Raw genomic sequence first — 15,643 nt, forward strand, 5'->3', positions numbered from 1 at the left:
GACTCAGGTCTTTGAGGCTGGAGTGAGGCCAGGTGGGCGGCAGGAGGTGGTGAGTCTATAGAAGGTAGGGGGCGCGCTGGAGCCTTGGGGACTCCTCCACCTGCATGGCCCTTTCGTCCCATTGAGGATGTCCTGACTCCCCCACACTAGGGTTCAGTCTGGCTGCACACTGGACCACCAGAAGGCCTTCAAACTGCCGTCATCTGGTTCCCAGAGATTCTGACATAATGAGTCTGGGATGTGGCCTGGGTGTGGGAACTGTTTAAATCCCAGTTTCATCTCCAGGCGATTCCAATGTGGGCAGGGGCTGCGAGTTCTCACCTTACAGACCCCCTAGCATTGCGTGAAATAAATGGGAGGTCTGTGGGGTTTCGTGAAGCTCTCTCAACCACTCGAAAGGTTCCTCTCGCTTTTCAGGTCTATTCCAAGCCCAGATTCCTCAGCCGTTCAGGGCTGAGCTGGGCAGATGAAGTCAGCCTGCCTGGCCGCCGGATTCATCCTGCCTCCTCCTCTGGCAGCCCCTGCAGCCTTCTCCACCTGCACCTTCTCACGGCCTTGGAGCAGCCTCCTGGGTTTCCTAACAGAATGTATTCTTTAGCACAGACATAAGAGACATTTTATACGTCCAGTCATATGTTTCCACTTCTTGGAGTGGGGAGATGAAAAAGGGAAATTTGTAAGACCCTGAGGCAGTACTCTTTGAGAAGGCAGTAAGAACCAGGCCCTCCCATCTCTTTCCCAGGAGGGCAGCTGTGAACAAGCAACACTCCACCATCACCACGTCTTCAGGTCTTGTAGCGAAGAATGCACCTTGGCCTGAAACTGCGGGTGCTGACCACCGGCCCATCGCAGGGGCGCTGCAAAGGGGCGCCATGCTCGTTCCTCCATTCATCCTGCAGCTAATAAAGGAAACTTGGCTGATGGCTTTGCCTCATGCATTTGGAGACATAATCACGCACCAGCCTCTGTTGTTTCTCCCCAAAGCTGAAAAGCTCTAACTAATTCCAAGAAGGGTTTGTTCTTGCTTCTGAAAAACAAAAACAAAAACAAAAACAAAAACACACACAACAAAAAAACAGAACATGCCCAGCTGGCGTGGCTCAGTGGTTGAACGTCAACCTATGAACCAGGAGGTCACGGTTTGATTCCCCATCAGGGCACATGCCGGGTTGCAGGCTCAGTCCCAGGTATGGGGTGGGGTGTGCAGGACGCAGCTGATCAATGATTTTCTCTCATCGTTGATGTTTCTCTCTTTCCCTCTCCCTTCCTCTTTGAAATGAATAAAAATCCTATATAATAAAAGGGTAATATGCAAATCGACTGAACGGTAGAATGACCGGTTGCTATGATGCTCACTGACCACCAGGGGGCAGACGCTTAATGCAGGAGCTGTCCTCTAGTTGTCAGTGTGCTCCCACAGGGGGAGCGCCACTCAGCCAGAAGCAGGGCTCACAGGCTGGCAAGCACAGCAGTGGAGGCGGGAGCAGTGCTAAGGATGTCCTCTTGCTGGCTTAGTGGGGAGCCAGACTAAGCCGTCAGTCGAACATCCCCCAAGGGCTCCTGGACTGCGAGAGGGTGCAGGCCGGGCTGAGGGACCCACCCCACTCTGAGTGCATGAATGTCGTGCACTGGGCCTCTAGTATAAAATAAAATAAATCCAGAACATATTGATAGGCACATAAAGGAGATGCTTTTATGTTGGAAACAAAAGAAACTCCTGAGTATAAAATGAAATGGTTGTGACCTTTCTGGCCCTTGAAATCAGAAGATGGCATTTCATTCTCTCCTCAAGAGCAAAGCCATTGATAACAGCTGACCATGTGGTGAGGGGCACACCAGGCAGGAGATGCCCAGGAGGTGCCAAGAGCACTGGGGCTCCTCCTGTGTCCCTGCTCCTCACCCAGCATCCATTTGTCCCCCAACGGCGCCGCCGTCTCCTCCCTGCTGGCGGTTATGTCGCTCCAGGTGTTTTCTCAGCATCTGTGACACATCATTGCTGGTGACCAGATGCCTTTTGTTCTGTTTTGTCAGGTGGGGAACTCAATATAATTTTTTTGTTTACATGTGTACAGAGGCAAAATGCAGCAGAAGTTTAAGAGGAGATCTTCTTTCAAAGCGAGAACAATGTACAAGCTTCTTGTTTGTTCCATGCCTGCGTCTTAATTTATAAAAGTGACTGAGTGACCATAGGGAGAGAGGTCAATGCCATTTAAAGGAGTTCAATGGTATTCACAGTTCCCAAGGAACAAGGGGCGTGCCACATCACTCCGGCCACAGGAGGGACACCAGGTTTGGGTCAGGAGGCAGAGACAGCAGCAGGGGAAAGCCTGACTCACAGCTTCTACGCTTCCTGTGGGACAGGTGGCGAGGCAGGGCGGAGTCCATGGTGTAAAGCGAGTGGTTTGAATAGTTTCTGAGGCTTCCGGCTCCAGGAGGGAGGGTCCAGTTGCCTGGTAGCTGGACGCGGATGACTTAGGGCTTGGGAAATGCTGATCTCTGTATGGGGTGAAAGGAGGTGGCTGAGGAGCAAGAGCTTAGGATTGGTTGGCTGGCATGTGAGAGGTGTGTGCCCTGCCCAGCCCTTGGCCAGGCCTGGGAGGAGCGTCTCTTTCCCAGGCAGCAAATATTTAAGATGCCAGAACATCATGACACACAGACAACAAAATCATGATTAACACACAGGCCACAGCAGACCAGCCGCATCACTAGCTTCCCTGGGAGCTGGTTGGAAATCCAGTCCTCTCGAATCAGAGCTGCATGGTAACACGATCCCGGGGACATGTGTGAACGCTCGAGTTTTCTCTGCACTCCTTTAGAATATATATATTTTAATTGATTTCAGAGAGGGAGAGAGAGAGAGAGAAACATCAGTGATGAGAGAGAATCATTGATCAGCTGCCTTCTGCACACCCCCTACTGGGGATCGAGCCCACAACCTGGGCATATGCCCTTGACTGGAATCAAACCCGGGACCTTTCAGCCCACAGGTTGATGCTCTATCCACTGGACCAAACCAACTAGGGCATCTCTGTACTCTTAAGTGTTTGAGAAGGAGGCAAACAAAGAAATTATTGATGCTCTGGTCAGTGTGGCTCGGTTGGTTGGGCATCGTCCCGTGCACCAAAGGGTTGCTGGTTCGATTTCCGGTCAGGGCAGCTGATCCATGTTTCACGTTCACATCAATGTTTCTCTTTCCCTTCCTCTCTCCATAAAAATAAATTAAAAAAGAAATTATTTATGTCCAGAGAAGATAATAATTTGTTCAAAGTCACAGAGCTAGTAACTAGCAGAGTTGAAATTCAAACTGTGCTCTATTTGACTTTAAATCTCATTTTTTCAAATGACTGCATTAAACTTTCTCCTTTATAGTTTATGTATGTGTGTGCGTATGTGAATGTGCATATGTGTATGTGTCTATTTTTTAGCATATATCATATAGTAAATATGGGAATGCTACCATATTAATATCAAGATAAAATGGCAGGAAGTTTGTCCTGGCCAGTGTTGCTCAGTGGTTATAGTGTCAGTCTGCTCAACAAAGAGTCTCAGGATTGAGTCCAGGTCAAGAGCATGTATCTGGGTGGCAGGTTCATTCCTGGCCCTGGTCAGGGCACATGTGGGAGGCAATCAATCAATGTGTTTCTCTCACATTGATCTCTCTCTCTTTTTTTCCTCTCTCTCTCCCTTCATTTCCCCTGCCAATCTTTTCTAAAAAGCAATGGAAAAATATCCTTGGGTGAGCACTAACAAACAAAAAAATGGCAGGAAGTTTTCAGGATGTTTAAAAAAGTAAGTTGTGGTGAGAATTGATTTCACATCTCCCAAGGAAGAGTCTTGCCTGAATTCTATAGATTGGGAATGTGTTACATTTCCTCAAATTTTGTTTCATTTAGTTGTTGAGCCAGACACTAAGGTTGCTGGAAATTCAAAGAGAATTAAGTCATAATCCTTGCCATTAACTGGAGGTTTAGTAAGGGAGATATAGTAGTTATCTATAGCTGTATAACTTCCCTGAATCATCTCTTAGTTCCTGTAGGCCAGACATCTGACAGGGCTCAGTAGGGATGTCCAGTCTCTGTTTCATAGTGTCTGGGGCCTCCGTTGTATGTTCCCAGGACTGGACACACATCTGAAGTCTTCTCCACTCACATGTCTGGCCATTGGCTCTAGGCTGAGGGCCTAGCTGGGGTTATCCATAGAAACATCACCATGTGGCCTCTCCGTGTGGCCAGCGCTTCCTCACAACATGGTGGCTGGTTCCTAGGACAAGCTTCCCAACCAGCTGGGGGAAGCTATATTGCCACCCACAACCCAGCCTTGGAAGCCACAGTGTTACTCCTGCTGCATTCTCTTGGTTGAGGCAGTTACAGGGGTCCACCCTGGTTTGAGAGGAGAAAATTGAACCCGACTTCTTGAAGCAGGAGTGTCAATGTCACACAATAAGAAGAGCACTTGGGATGGGATGTTCAATGGTGTGAGCATGTTTGGGAAATTCAGTCTGCTACAGGAAGTGGCTTTGAGGAGTAATTATGAGACTATAATAGCGTTACTGTAGAGATTTCACTGCAGTAAAAATAATAAAAGTGGCTATTAGGCTCTAACATGTACCAGTATCTTATGTTATTTTTCTTGTTCTTTCTAAAACAGTTTTATTGAGATATATTTCCAATATGATAAAATTCACCCATATAAAGGATATGATTCCGTGTTTGTTTGTTTTTAGTATACTCACAGTTGTGTAACCACAACCACTATCCAATTTCAGAACATTTCCAACACCCCAAAAAGGGACTCAGCAGTCACCCCTCATTATCTCACTCTCCCAGCCCTGGCACCCACCGACCTACCTTATATCTCTGTTTGCTATTCTAGTCATCCTACCTAATAAAGGAGTAATATGCAAATTGACCGTACCTTTGCTACACCCATAAGCCATGCCCACCAGCCAATCAGGAGCAAATATGCACATTAACCCAGCAAAGATGACGGGGGGGGGAGGGGGCAGCGCCCGCTGCCAGTGGGATCCAAGCCATGATGGTGAACTGGGGCAGGCAGCATCGGTTAGCGCCGGCAGATGCCTGACCAGGTCCCGGCCAGCAGCGGCTGACTCCAAGCCCCATCACAGATCACGGACCAGGGCAGGCGGCGTGGGTTAGCGCCCACAGCCGCCTACCCAGGTCTGCGATCATGGATCATGGACCAGGGCAGGTGGCGTGGGTTAGCGTCCGCAGAGCCTGACCAGGTCCCCGATCATGGATCATGGACCAGGGCAGGCGGTGTGGGTTAGCGCCCGCAGAACCTGACCAGGTCCCCGATCATGGATCAAGGACCAGGGCAGGTGGCGTGGGTTAGCGCCCGCAGCCACCTGCCCAGGTCCGCGATCACAGATCACGGACCGGGGCAGGCGGCATGGGTTAGCGCCTGCAGCCACCTGCCCAGGTCCGCAATGGGGGCTTGGAGTCAGCGGCCCCTATCAGGGATCACGGACCAGGGCAGGCTGCTTGGGTTAGCACCCGTAGCCGCCTGCCCAGGTCCGCGATCATGGATCAAGGACCAGGGCAGGCAGTGTGGGTTAGCGCCTGCAGCCGCCTGACCAGGTCCATGATCACGGATCACGGACCGGGGCAGGCGGCATGGGTTAGCGCCCACAGCCACCTGACCAGGTCCCCGATAGGGACTTGGAGTCTAGCATAACAAAAAGAATATTCAGCAAAAGCAGGAGACAAGGTTTCATAAGTTCTCCCCCAGGTCACCACTATTCTCTTATACATTTTAATTATCCCAGACTTTGCCTGATGGGATTTGTTTTGAATTATGCCTGATAGAGATTACATGGCATGAATTGTAGGCTCATTCTTTTTGTGGTTGCCTCACTGAGAAAGGCCTTGGAATGAGAGAAGGCACTTTTATTTTCCTTTTTCATTCTATAGAGACTGAGGAATTACAGTTATATGAAGAAATTAGTGAGAAAATGAAAGTCTCATGCTGTATTTTTCTGTAAGTTTTATCATGTGGACTATCAAAAACTTGGTGGGATCCTTTTCAAGAGGTGTTACAAAAATTATGTTAGAATTAACATTCAAGAGTAAAAGGAGAGAAGAAAGTGGTGGATAAAGGAAAGAACTTTGTCCTAGAAACCATATAGAAGCCACATAAATCTTCAGATTCTTACTCATTGTGCTTTGGAGGTATTAAAGGATAATTTTTTAAAAAGGTAAAATCATGACTCATAATCTGTATAGATAAAAGGCTAAGTGACCGACATTTGTCCATCCATCCAACCAACCGGTACATATGACGCACAGTTGTGTAACCACAACCACTATCCAATTTCAGAACATTTCTGAATTAAATTACTCACAGTTGTGGTTACACAACTGTGAGTAATTTAAAAATAAACTTTGACTCGCACACGTGCCATACATATAAAGCTCTCGCTGGCACTAATTTGAATGTTGCATTTGGTGGGAAAGTTCTTTTCAGAGGGGATTTTTGTGCTGCAATGCTATATGATTGACCATAGTAAAAATAAGTTTAAAGTACTGTAGTGTTTGGGGATGTTTCAGACAGTTGTCTCTTAAAACAAATATGAGATCAGAGGATTCTGCTTATCGTGAATGGTTAGTAAAACTTGGAGATGGCAAACTTGATAGCAGTTTTCATTTAGGAATGGATATTATTGAAATTCCCCATGAAATGATTTTTAATGCATCTATTATTAAAGCCTCCTTTGGAAATAGTATATCTATAGATAATATTAAAAATATATCTAAACGTGCAATTCTTTGTCCAAAAAATGAGCACGTTCAAAAATTAAATGAAAAAATTTTGGATATACTTGATGGAGATTTTCACACCTATTTGAGTGATGATCCATTGACTCAACAGATGATGCTGAAAAGGAAAATTTTCCTATTGAATTTCTTAATAGTATTACTCCTTCTGGAATGCTGTGTCATAAATTAAAATTGAAAGTGGGTGCAATCATCATGCTATTGAGAAATCTTAATAGTAAATGGGGTCTTTGTAATGGTACCAGATTTATTATCAAAAGATTGCGACCTAACATTATCAAAGCTGAAATATTTACAGGATCTGCAGAGGGAGAGATTATTCTGATTCCAAGAATTGACTTGTCCCCATCTGACACTGGCCACCCATTTAAATTAATTCGAAGATAGTTCCCCGTTATGCCAGCATTTGTGATGACTATTAATAAATCACAAGAACAAACTCTAGACAGAGTAGGAATATTCCTACCTGAACCCGTTTTTGGACATGGTCAGTTATATGTTGCTTTCTCTCTCTTTTTGTTTTTCAAAGTATTTTTAAAAAATATTTTATTGATTTTTTTTACAGAGAAGAAGGGAGAGGGATAGTTAGAAACATCGATGAGAGAGAAACATCGATCAGCTGCCTCCTGCACACCTCCTACGGGGGATGTGCCCGCAACCAAGGTACATGCCCTTGACCGGAATCGAACCTGGGACCTTTCAGTCCACAGGGCGACCCTCTATCCACTGAGCCACACCAGTTACGGCTGTTGCTTTCTCTTGAGTTCAAAGAGCATGTGATGTTAAAGTTAAAGTTGTAAATACTTTATCTCAAGGGAAATTAGTCAAGCACTCTGAAAGTGTTTTTACTCTTAATGTGGTATGCAGGGAGATATTAGAATAAGTTTAATCACTTTATCAGTCATTATTTGCATCAATGTTGTTTTTATATTACGAATTTGTTATTGTTATTATATCATTTTGTTATTGTTTAGTTATTAATAAAATTATGTATTATTTTCATATACATTGTACTCATTTCCTTTTATCTCTCACACTTTTATTATAGAGAAAGGGCAAATAGCAATATTAAAATATTTCATCTAATTAATTCCCTTTCAATGTGCACAAATTTCGTGCACCGGGCCACTAGTTCCATATAAATGGAATCATACAATGTTAGTCTTTGTTCACTGGCTTCTTTTATCTAGCAACAGTGTTTTCAAGGTTCTTCCCTGAGGTATGTTACTTAGTCCTCAAAGTGATCTGAGTTGCTGACTGCTGCTCATTTCTACGAAAATATGGGGTTCTCAAAAAAAGAGAAATACTCAGAAGAGAATGTTCAAAAGCTCTTACCTGCAACTATGCCCATGTTTATTTGACCTTTTATGATGCATGAAGAATGACCAGCACATGATAAGCATGCAGTGAGTATCTGAGAGTGAGCAAGCCTTCCTGGTGGTTTTCAAAGTGCACCCTTCCACCTACAGCACCACAATCCCCTGAATCTTAATGCAGTCCTCGTCCTCAGCCTGGCCTATTATATCAGAATTTCCAGGGATGTTGTCTAAGCAATTGAATGTCAGAATTGTACTGAATGATTGATGAGGAAATATATTTATGAACTTTCCAATTCCAGAGATATAAGAGGATATAGTATGAAAATTTTCCTCATTGCTGTCCTCTATTCACTTAGCTCATCTCTCCAGAGGCAACCAATTCTTTTGCATTTTGTGGAGATATGTTCTACATATGAATAAGTATACATATAATATTCTTATGGTTTACCAATTCCACCACAACCAGAGGCATAATATACACAATTTTATGTGCATTTTTATATCAAAATATAATTTATATAAAATGTTTATGTATATTTTAAATAGTAATAAAATGGGCACTTATCTCTCAGGTTAGAAACTAGAACATCATTTCTACGCAAGAAGTTTTCACGGTGTTTCTCCTTTATCACCACCAGGGGGAGCTTGGACTGAATTTTTTATTAGCTATTCTTTTGCTTTGCTTTTTACTTTCACCAACGATGTATGCATTCCCAGATGATATATCATTTAGTTGGGCCTGCTTTTGAACTTTATATCAATGAAATAATTTTGTATACACTATTCAGTAGCGTTTTCATTCAGTGTTGTTTTGAGAAGCAAACAGATTGATGCTTATAGTTGAAATGTATGTTTTTTCCTTGTTGTCTGGTATGATTTGTCACACAGCAACACCTACCTAGCTCCACCCAAATGCACATCTCCTGTTGCCTGCCTTCTGTCTCTTTCTCTCTGCTTTCTAACTAACTTAAGAGAGGGGGGGAGAGGGAGAGAGAGAGAGAGAAGAAGAGGATGCTTAAAACCCACCAGAGTTGCTAATACAAATTGCAATTTCCTCATCTGTAAAGTAAAAATAGCTAGAAGCAGTAAAATGGAATTAAAATACATTTAGGCGTACCACCATATACCTGTCAGAATGGCTATCATCAATAAATCAATAGGTAATAAGGGTTGGTGAGATTGTGGAGAAAAGGTAATGGGAATGTAATTGGTGCAGTCACTGTGGAAAACAATGTGGTCCTGGCCAGTGTGTTCAGTGGTCAGAGCTTCAGACTGTACACTGAAGGGTCTTGGGTTTGATTCCCAATCAAGTGCATGTCCTAGGTTGCAGGTCTGATTCCTGGCCCCATTAGGGGTGCATGTAGGAGGCAATCAATCTCTCTCTCCCCTCCCTTTCTCCCTTCCACTCTGTCTAAAATCAATGGAAAAAATACCCTCAAGTGAGGATTAACAAAAAGCAAAACAAACAAACAAAACCTAGAATGTTCCTCAGGAGACCACAGCCCTCTAGTGTCCCAGGAGCAACTCTTTTTTTTTTTTTAATAAATCTTTATTGTTCAGGTTATTACAGTTGTTCCTCTTTTTTCCCCCCATAGCTCCCCTCCACCCAGTTCCCACCCTACCTTCTGCCCTTACCTCCCTCCCCCACTGTCCTCATCCATAGGTGTACGATTTTTGTCCAGTCTCTTCCTGCACTCCCCTCCCCCGCCCCCCCGCCGCACCCCTTCAATTCTGAATGATAGCTTTGCTGGGTAAAGTAATCTTGGTTGTAGGTTCTTGCTATTCATCACTTTGAATATTTCTTGCCACTCCCTTCTGGCCTGCATAGTTTCTGTTGAGAAATCAGCTGACAATCGTATGGGTGCTCCCTTGTAGGTAACTAACTCTTTTTCTCTTGTTGCCTTTAATATTCTCTCTCTGTCTTTTGCTCTTGGCATTTTAATTATGATGTGTCTTGGTGTGATCCTCTTTGGATTCCTTTTGTTTGGGGTTCTGTGTGCTTCCTGGACTTGTAAGTCTATTTCTTTCACCAGGTAGGGAAAGTTTTCTGTCATTTTTTCAAATAGGTTTTCAATATCTTGCTCTCTCTCTTCTTCTGGCACCCCCATAATTCGGATGTTGGTACTCTTAAAGTTGTCCCAGAGGCTCCTTACACTATCTTCATATTTTTGGATTCTTTTTGCTTTTCTGGTTGAGTGTTTTTTGCTTCTTTGTATTTCAAATCTTTGACTTGATTCTTGCGATCCTCTAGTCTGCTATTGGATCTCTGTATATTATTCTTTATTTCAGTCAGTGTATGCTTAGTTTCTAGTTGGTCCTTTTTCATATCCTTGAGGGTCTCACTAAATTTATCGGCAGTTTCTAGAAAATTCTTGAAAAACATTATAACCGTGGTTTTGAACTCTATATCCAGTAATTTGCTTTCCTCCATTTCTGTCATTTGTTCTATAAAATTCTTGAAAAACATTATAACCGTGGTTTTGAACTCTATATCCAGTAATTTGCTTTCCTCCATTTCTGTCATTTGTTCTAGAAAATTCTTGAAAAACATTATAACCGTGGTTTTGAACTCTATATCCGGTAATTTGCTTTCCTCCATTTCTGTCATTTGTGACCTGTTTTTTTTATCTCCGCATTTTGGCTGCTTCCCTGTGTTGATAGAGTGGCTTTGTGTGCTAGATGTCCTATAGGGCTCAGTGGCTCAGCCTCCCCAGTTACCTGAGGTGGACACTCTTGGTGCACCCCTTTGTGGGCTGTGTGCACAGTCTTGTTGTAGTTAAGCCTTGATTGTTGTTGGTATCACTGGGAGGAATTGACCTCCAGGCCAATTGGCTGTGAGAATCAGCTGTGTCTATGCTGGGAGAACTTCTGTGCTGGAGACACCCTTATGGGGCAAGACTTGCTTTAGTGGGGCTTTGGTGCTCACTGAGTCTGCCCCCTGAATGTGTCCTTCATGGATCTGAGGAGTTGTAATCTGGATGGTCCCACTCTGACCACTGGGTACACTGGCTCTTGGATCTCTAAGGAGGTGCTAATTTAGCCTCTGCCTGAGGCCACCCAGCAGGAGCTAAGGAGATATCTGCAGATTCCTCTTCTTTGTTTTGGGTTTGGAGGTGCCCAGATGAGGCCCATCTGTGAAGCAATGCAAGCTGCTGTGGGGCCTTGGGCCTTCTTTGGGAAGTTCTGGGGCTCTCTGACCCAGCTACAGTTTGTTAGGTAATTTTAGATTGCAAAGGGCCAGGCCATTCATATGCAAAAGCCTCTGCGCACAGCTTGGGTAGGGAAGGGTCTCAGGGAATCAACAAGATGGAGCAAACAGCTATGGCTGATTCTCAGCCCTGCCCTAAGAGGCCCCCAGGTCTCACTGTCCCTTGGTAATTGCTGCAAACACCTCTGAGAGAAAGACGCCCTCGAGTTCCGCCTGATGCCAGACAGTCCAGTTTCTCCACGTATGAGTCTGAGTCCCCAGAGTCTCTCCCGGAACTGGAGTTCAGAGCAGTTGGGAGTTTGTGTCTCCCTCCCGATTGAGAAAGACAACCGCTTAATCAGTTGTTAGCCCTCTCTGCGCGCGCGCCTCCATACCGCTGCACTTTACTTCCGCACCTCCTCTGAGTGTCAGTGTGCTTGTCTTTTTCCTTCTAGTTGTAGAATTTCCACTCAGCCAGCCTTTCTGTGGTTCTGGATGATGTCCGTTTTGTCTTTTAGTTGCAGTTTTGAAGTGGTTGTGCGAGGCAGCAATTTCAGGTGTTTACCTATGCTGCCATCCTGGTTTCTCTCTGCCCAGGAGCAACTCTTGATGGTCTGCCCTTGAGACTCAGAAACCCTCTGTGTCTGCATCAACGGCTACCACTTCTAACAGCCAGTAGATTTTTCTGGATAACCTCTGGGCTCCTGTCTGCTAGCTCACTTGGTTGCCGCATGGTTCTGCTTGCTGCCTTCTCTGCATGTCTTTCTGCTTCTGGCGGCGGTACCGCATCCTCTGCTCTATCTGTCTTCAAAACTCTTCCAGTGGAGTTTCATGGATTGCTCTCTGGGACAAGCACTCCTGGAATTTTCCAAACTCGCTTTTTCTCCTGGCCCATGGAAATAGTTCTTAGAGATTTATCCCCCTGGGGCTCTCTGACCCAGCTACAGTTTGTTAGGTAATTTTAGATTGCAAAGGGCCAGGCCATTCATATGCAAAAGCCTCTGCGCACAGCTTGGGTAGGGAAGGGTCTCAGGGAATCAACAAGATGGAGCAAACAGCTATGGCTGATTCTCAGCCCTGCCCTAAGAGGCCCCCAGGTCTCACTGTCCCTTGGTAATTGCTGCAAACACCTCTGAGAGAAAGACGCCCTCGAGTTCCGCCTGATGCCAGACAGTCCAGTTTCTCCACGTATGAGTTTTCTCTTTGTTTCCAGTCCATGAACATTTATAAACACCCGTGGTGTGCCAGGTACTATGCCAACAACTGGGGGTGTAAAGGCGAACATGAATCAACAGACTGGGGGATACCACCCAGAAGAGAGATCATTGGAATTCAGTGGTGAATTAGTTTCCTAGAACTGCTGAACAAATTACCACATCCTGGGGGCTTAACACAACAGAAATTAATCTCTTACAGTTCTGGAGGCTAAAAATCCGAATCAAAGTGTCAACAGGGTCATGCTCCCTCAGACTTCTGGCAGTTGCCTGCAACCCTTGGCAGTCTTTGGCCTCTGAACACATCACTCCAATCTCCTCTTCCGTCACACAGTACACCCTGTGTTAGTCCCTGTGTCTTCAGGACACCAGTCATTGGATTGAGGATCCAGTAGGGTCTCATCATAAGGTGGTTACATCTGCCTATATTACAACCCTGCAGTCCAGCTTCAGAGAGTGTTGATAACTTTTCAAATGGATAATTACTTTATAGATAACTTGACATTGAATATATTAGTGTGTTTGTGCTTATGTCTATATGGAGAAGTAACAGGAAGCAAAGATGCAAAAAGCATGTACTTCCCATTTGATTTCTTTTTTCTTTTTTTAAAATCCTCACCTGAGGATAGTTTTCCATTGATTCTTAGGGAGAGTGGAAGAGAGAGGGAAAGACACAGAGGAACATTGATGTGAGAGAAACACATCGACTGGTTGCCTCCTGTACCAGCCCCTACCAGGGCCTGGGCCAGGGAGGAGCCTGCAACAGAGGTACGAGGTATGTGCCCTTGACTGGGATCAAACTGGGTCGATGCTCTATCCACTGAGCCAAACCGGGCAGGGCCTCCCATTTTCTTATATTTTCTTTTTTTCTATCACAGATACAATTTCCCCAGAGAACTGTGAATGAGAGTTCTGGAGCCTGGCAAAATGAAGAAAGTCGGGCTGTGATAAATACAACAGAACAAGAGTTGCTGTAGAATGCTGTTTTGGGCGGAGTTACTCACTCTGTCCAAGTTGGCACCTTCCCTGTTGGCCTTGGCACTGTTCCGAGGCAAAGGCAGCAGACTGCTGCTCTAGGCTGTTGGCAGGGTGGCACGAAGTCCTGAGGCCAGTTCCCTGTTTTCCATGAATAGTCAGTTCTCCAACCCCAGGGCTGTTAGAAGGTCCCACAAAGCAGCCAGGGTCCAGGGAATGTCTGTGGCATTCTCACCCCTGTGCCAGCCTCAGGAACCCCCTGAGGTTGTCAACATGGAGAGTTACTGCCATAGCTGTCACTCCTGGGGCACCTCCTCTCCTCAACCCTCAACCTACAATTCTTCCATCTGAAGAAGGTGACCCTTTGTAAATGCCCCTGACCATTCCACCCTCCTGGTCACCTTCTGAGGTCAGGTCCCAGGCGCTGCAATTGTGCAAATGCCCCGGCAGCTTTCACACAACCCTGGGGAAGCCCCGCACAGCACTCGCCCCCGTACAGTCAGGAGCGGCTGCTCTTAAAGAATGTGTGTCTTTAAAATCCTAAAGAAGTTAAAAATAGCAACTCATTCTGATAACTGCATTAATACATAGTCCTTGTAGAATGCTTGAAAATTCCTGAAAGGTACTGACCCCTATCAGTCATTTAATATTTTGTTTTATGTTGTGCAGTGATTTTCTTTATTTTTCATGTAATTAACAAAAGACAAGAACACAGACTACAAGAACACAGTGTATTAAAGATTCCTATTCTTTAAAATGAGAAAAAGACACATGATCTACTGGAAAATGATCAAAAGATATGAACAGGTCGTTCAGAAAGACACCCCGCCTCCACGGGGAAATGAGAGCGCTTCCACCCAATTTAAAAGCCGGGCACCAGCCACGGCTGCAGAGCGTGGAGCGCCAGGAACACAGACCCGCTGGCCAGGGTAAATGTGGTGCCGCTGCTTTGAAGCAAACTTTTATAACATCCGGTAGAGTTGAAGATGCAGTTCAGCTTATTTTCCATGACTGCGTACACACATGTTTACAACGAAATTGGAAATATTCATGAATACCATTAAACAACCTGCTTAAGTAAAGAGCCTAACAATGTATCGTGAACATTTCTCTGTTGTTAAACAAAAAAACACTATTATTAAACGGCCTCCCGCTGAGGCTCCTAACCCATGCTTCCTCTGGCCACACTGGGATGGGTGTGCAAAGGGGCCCTGGCCTCATGCAAGGCCACCAGAGCCCTTTGCACACCCATCTCAGGGGCGCCACGCCTGCCCCCTCCTCACTGCCAGGGTGGGTGTGGTAGAGCTCCATACCCCGCAGGCCTGGTTCATTTCTCTCACCGTCCACTCCCCACCCCAAATAGTCTCCCTGCCTTGATTCTGCTCGTGTTGCTAAGGACAGAGCAGGAGAGATCTGTAGAGGTTCCTGGTTTCCTTTGAAATGAAAACTCGAGGTGGCAGAGAACAGGAAGTGTGCAGGCGCGGGGATCTGGCCAGGCCGGGGAAGCAGGCCGTAGCTCCCGAAGCTCCTGTGGAACATACTGTTTGCTGCAGCCCCGGATGGAGTAAGAGATACGGTGGAGGAAGGGTGAGGTGGCCCAAGGGTCAGAGACACTCCACCTTCAGACCTCACACTGTATCGCAGGCCTGGAGAGTTCTAGCCCTCTGCTTTCTCCTGTGTATAATTGGGTTATTGAGTCAAAACCTAGGATTTTGGCTCCAGCCAGTGTGGCTCAGTTGGTTGTCCCATGTGCCAAGAGGTCACTGGTTTGATTCCCCAGTCAGGGTACATGCCCGAATTGTGAGGCTTGATCCCCAGTAGGTGGGCGTGCAGGAGGCAACCAATAGATATTTCTCTCTCTCTCATCTTCTCCCTTCCTCTCTCTCTAAAATCACTGAAAACATATTAAAGGGAAAAAAACCCCTAACATTTTGGTGCCTCTAACCATTTATGGACTCCAACCTCAGCCAGTTGTATCTGGACTCCAGTCATCTTCTTGGCTCTCCTGTCAGTTCTCTCTCATTCCCCAGAGTGGCTTTTCCACATTTTCTCCATTTCCCTACGCCTCTAATTTTAAGTAATTTTTACTCTTAGCAAATGATTCAACCTCCTGTTTCACAAGTCCTGGATTGTGAGAGGGTGGTTCTTGGATGA

The sequence above is a fragment of the Cnephaeus nilssonii genome (genome assembly GCF_951640355.1).
Source record: "Cnephaeus nilssonii genome assembly, chromosome: 15".
Classification (NCBI taxonomy): Eukaryota; Metazoa; Chordata; class Mammalia; order Chiroptera; family Vespertilionidae; genus Cnephaeus; species Cnephaeus nilssonii.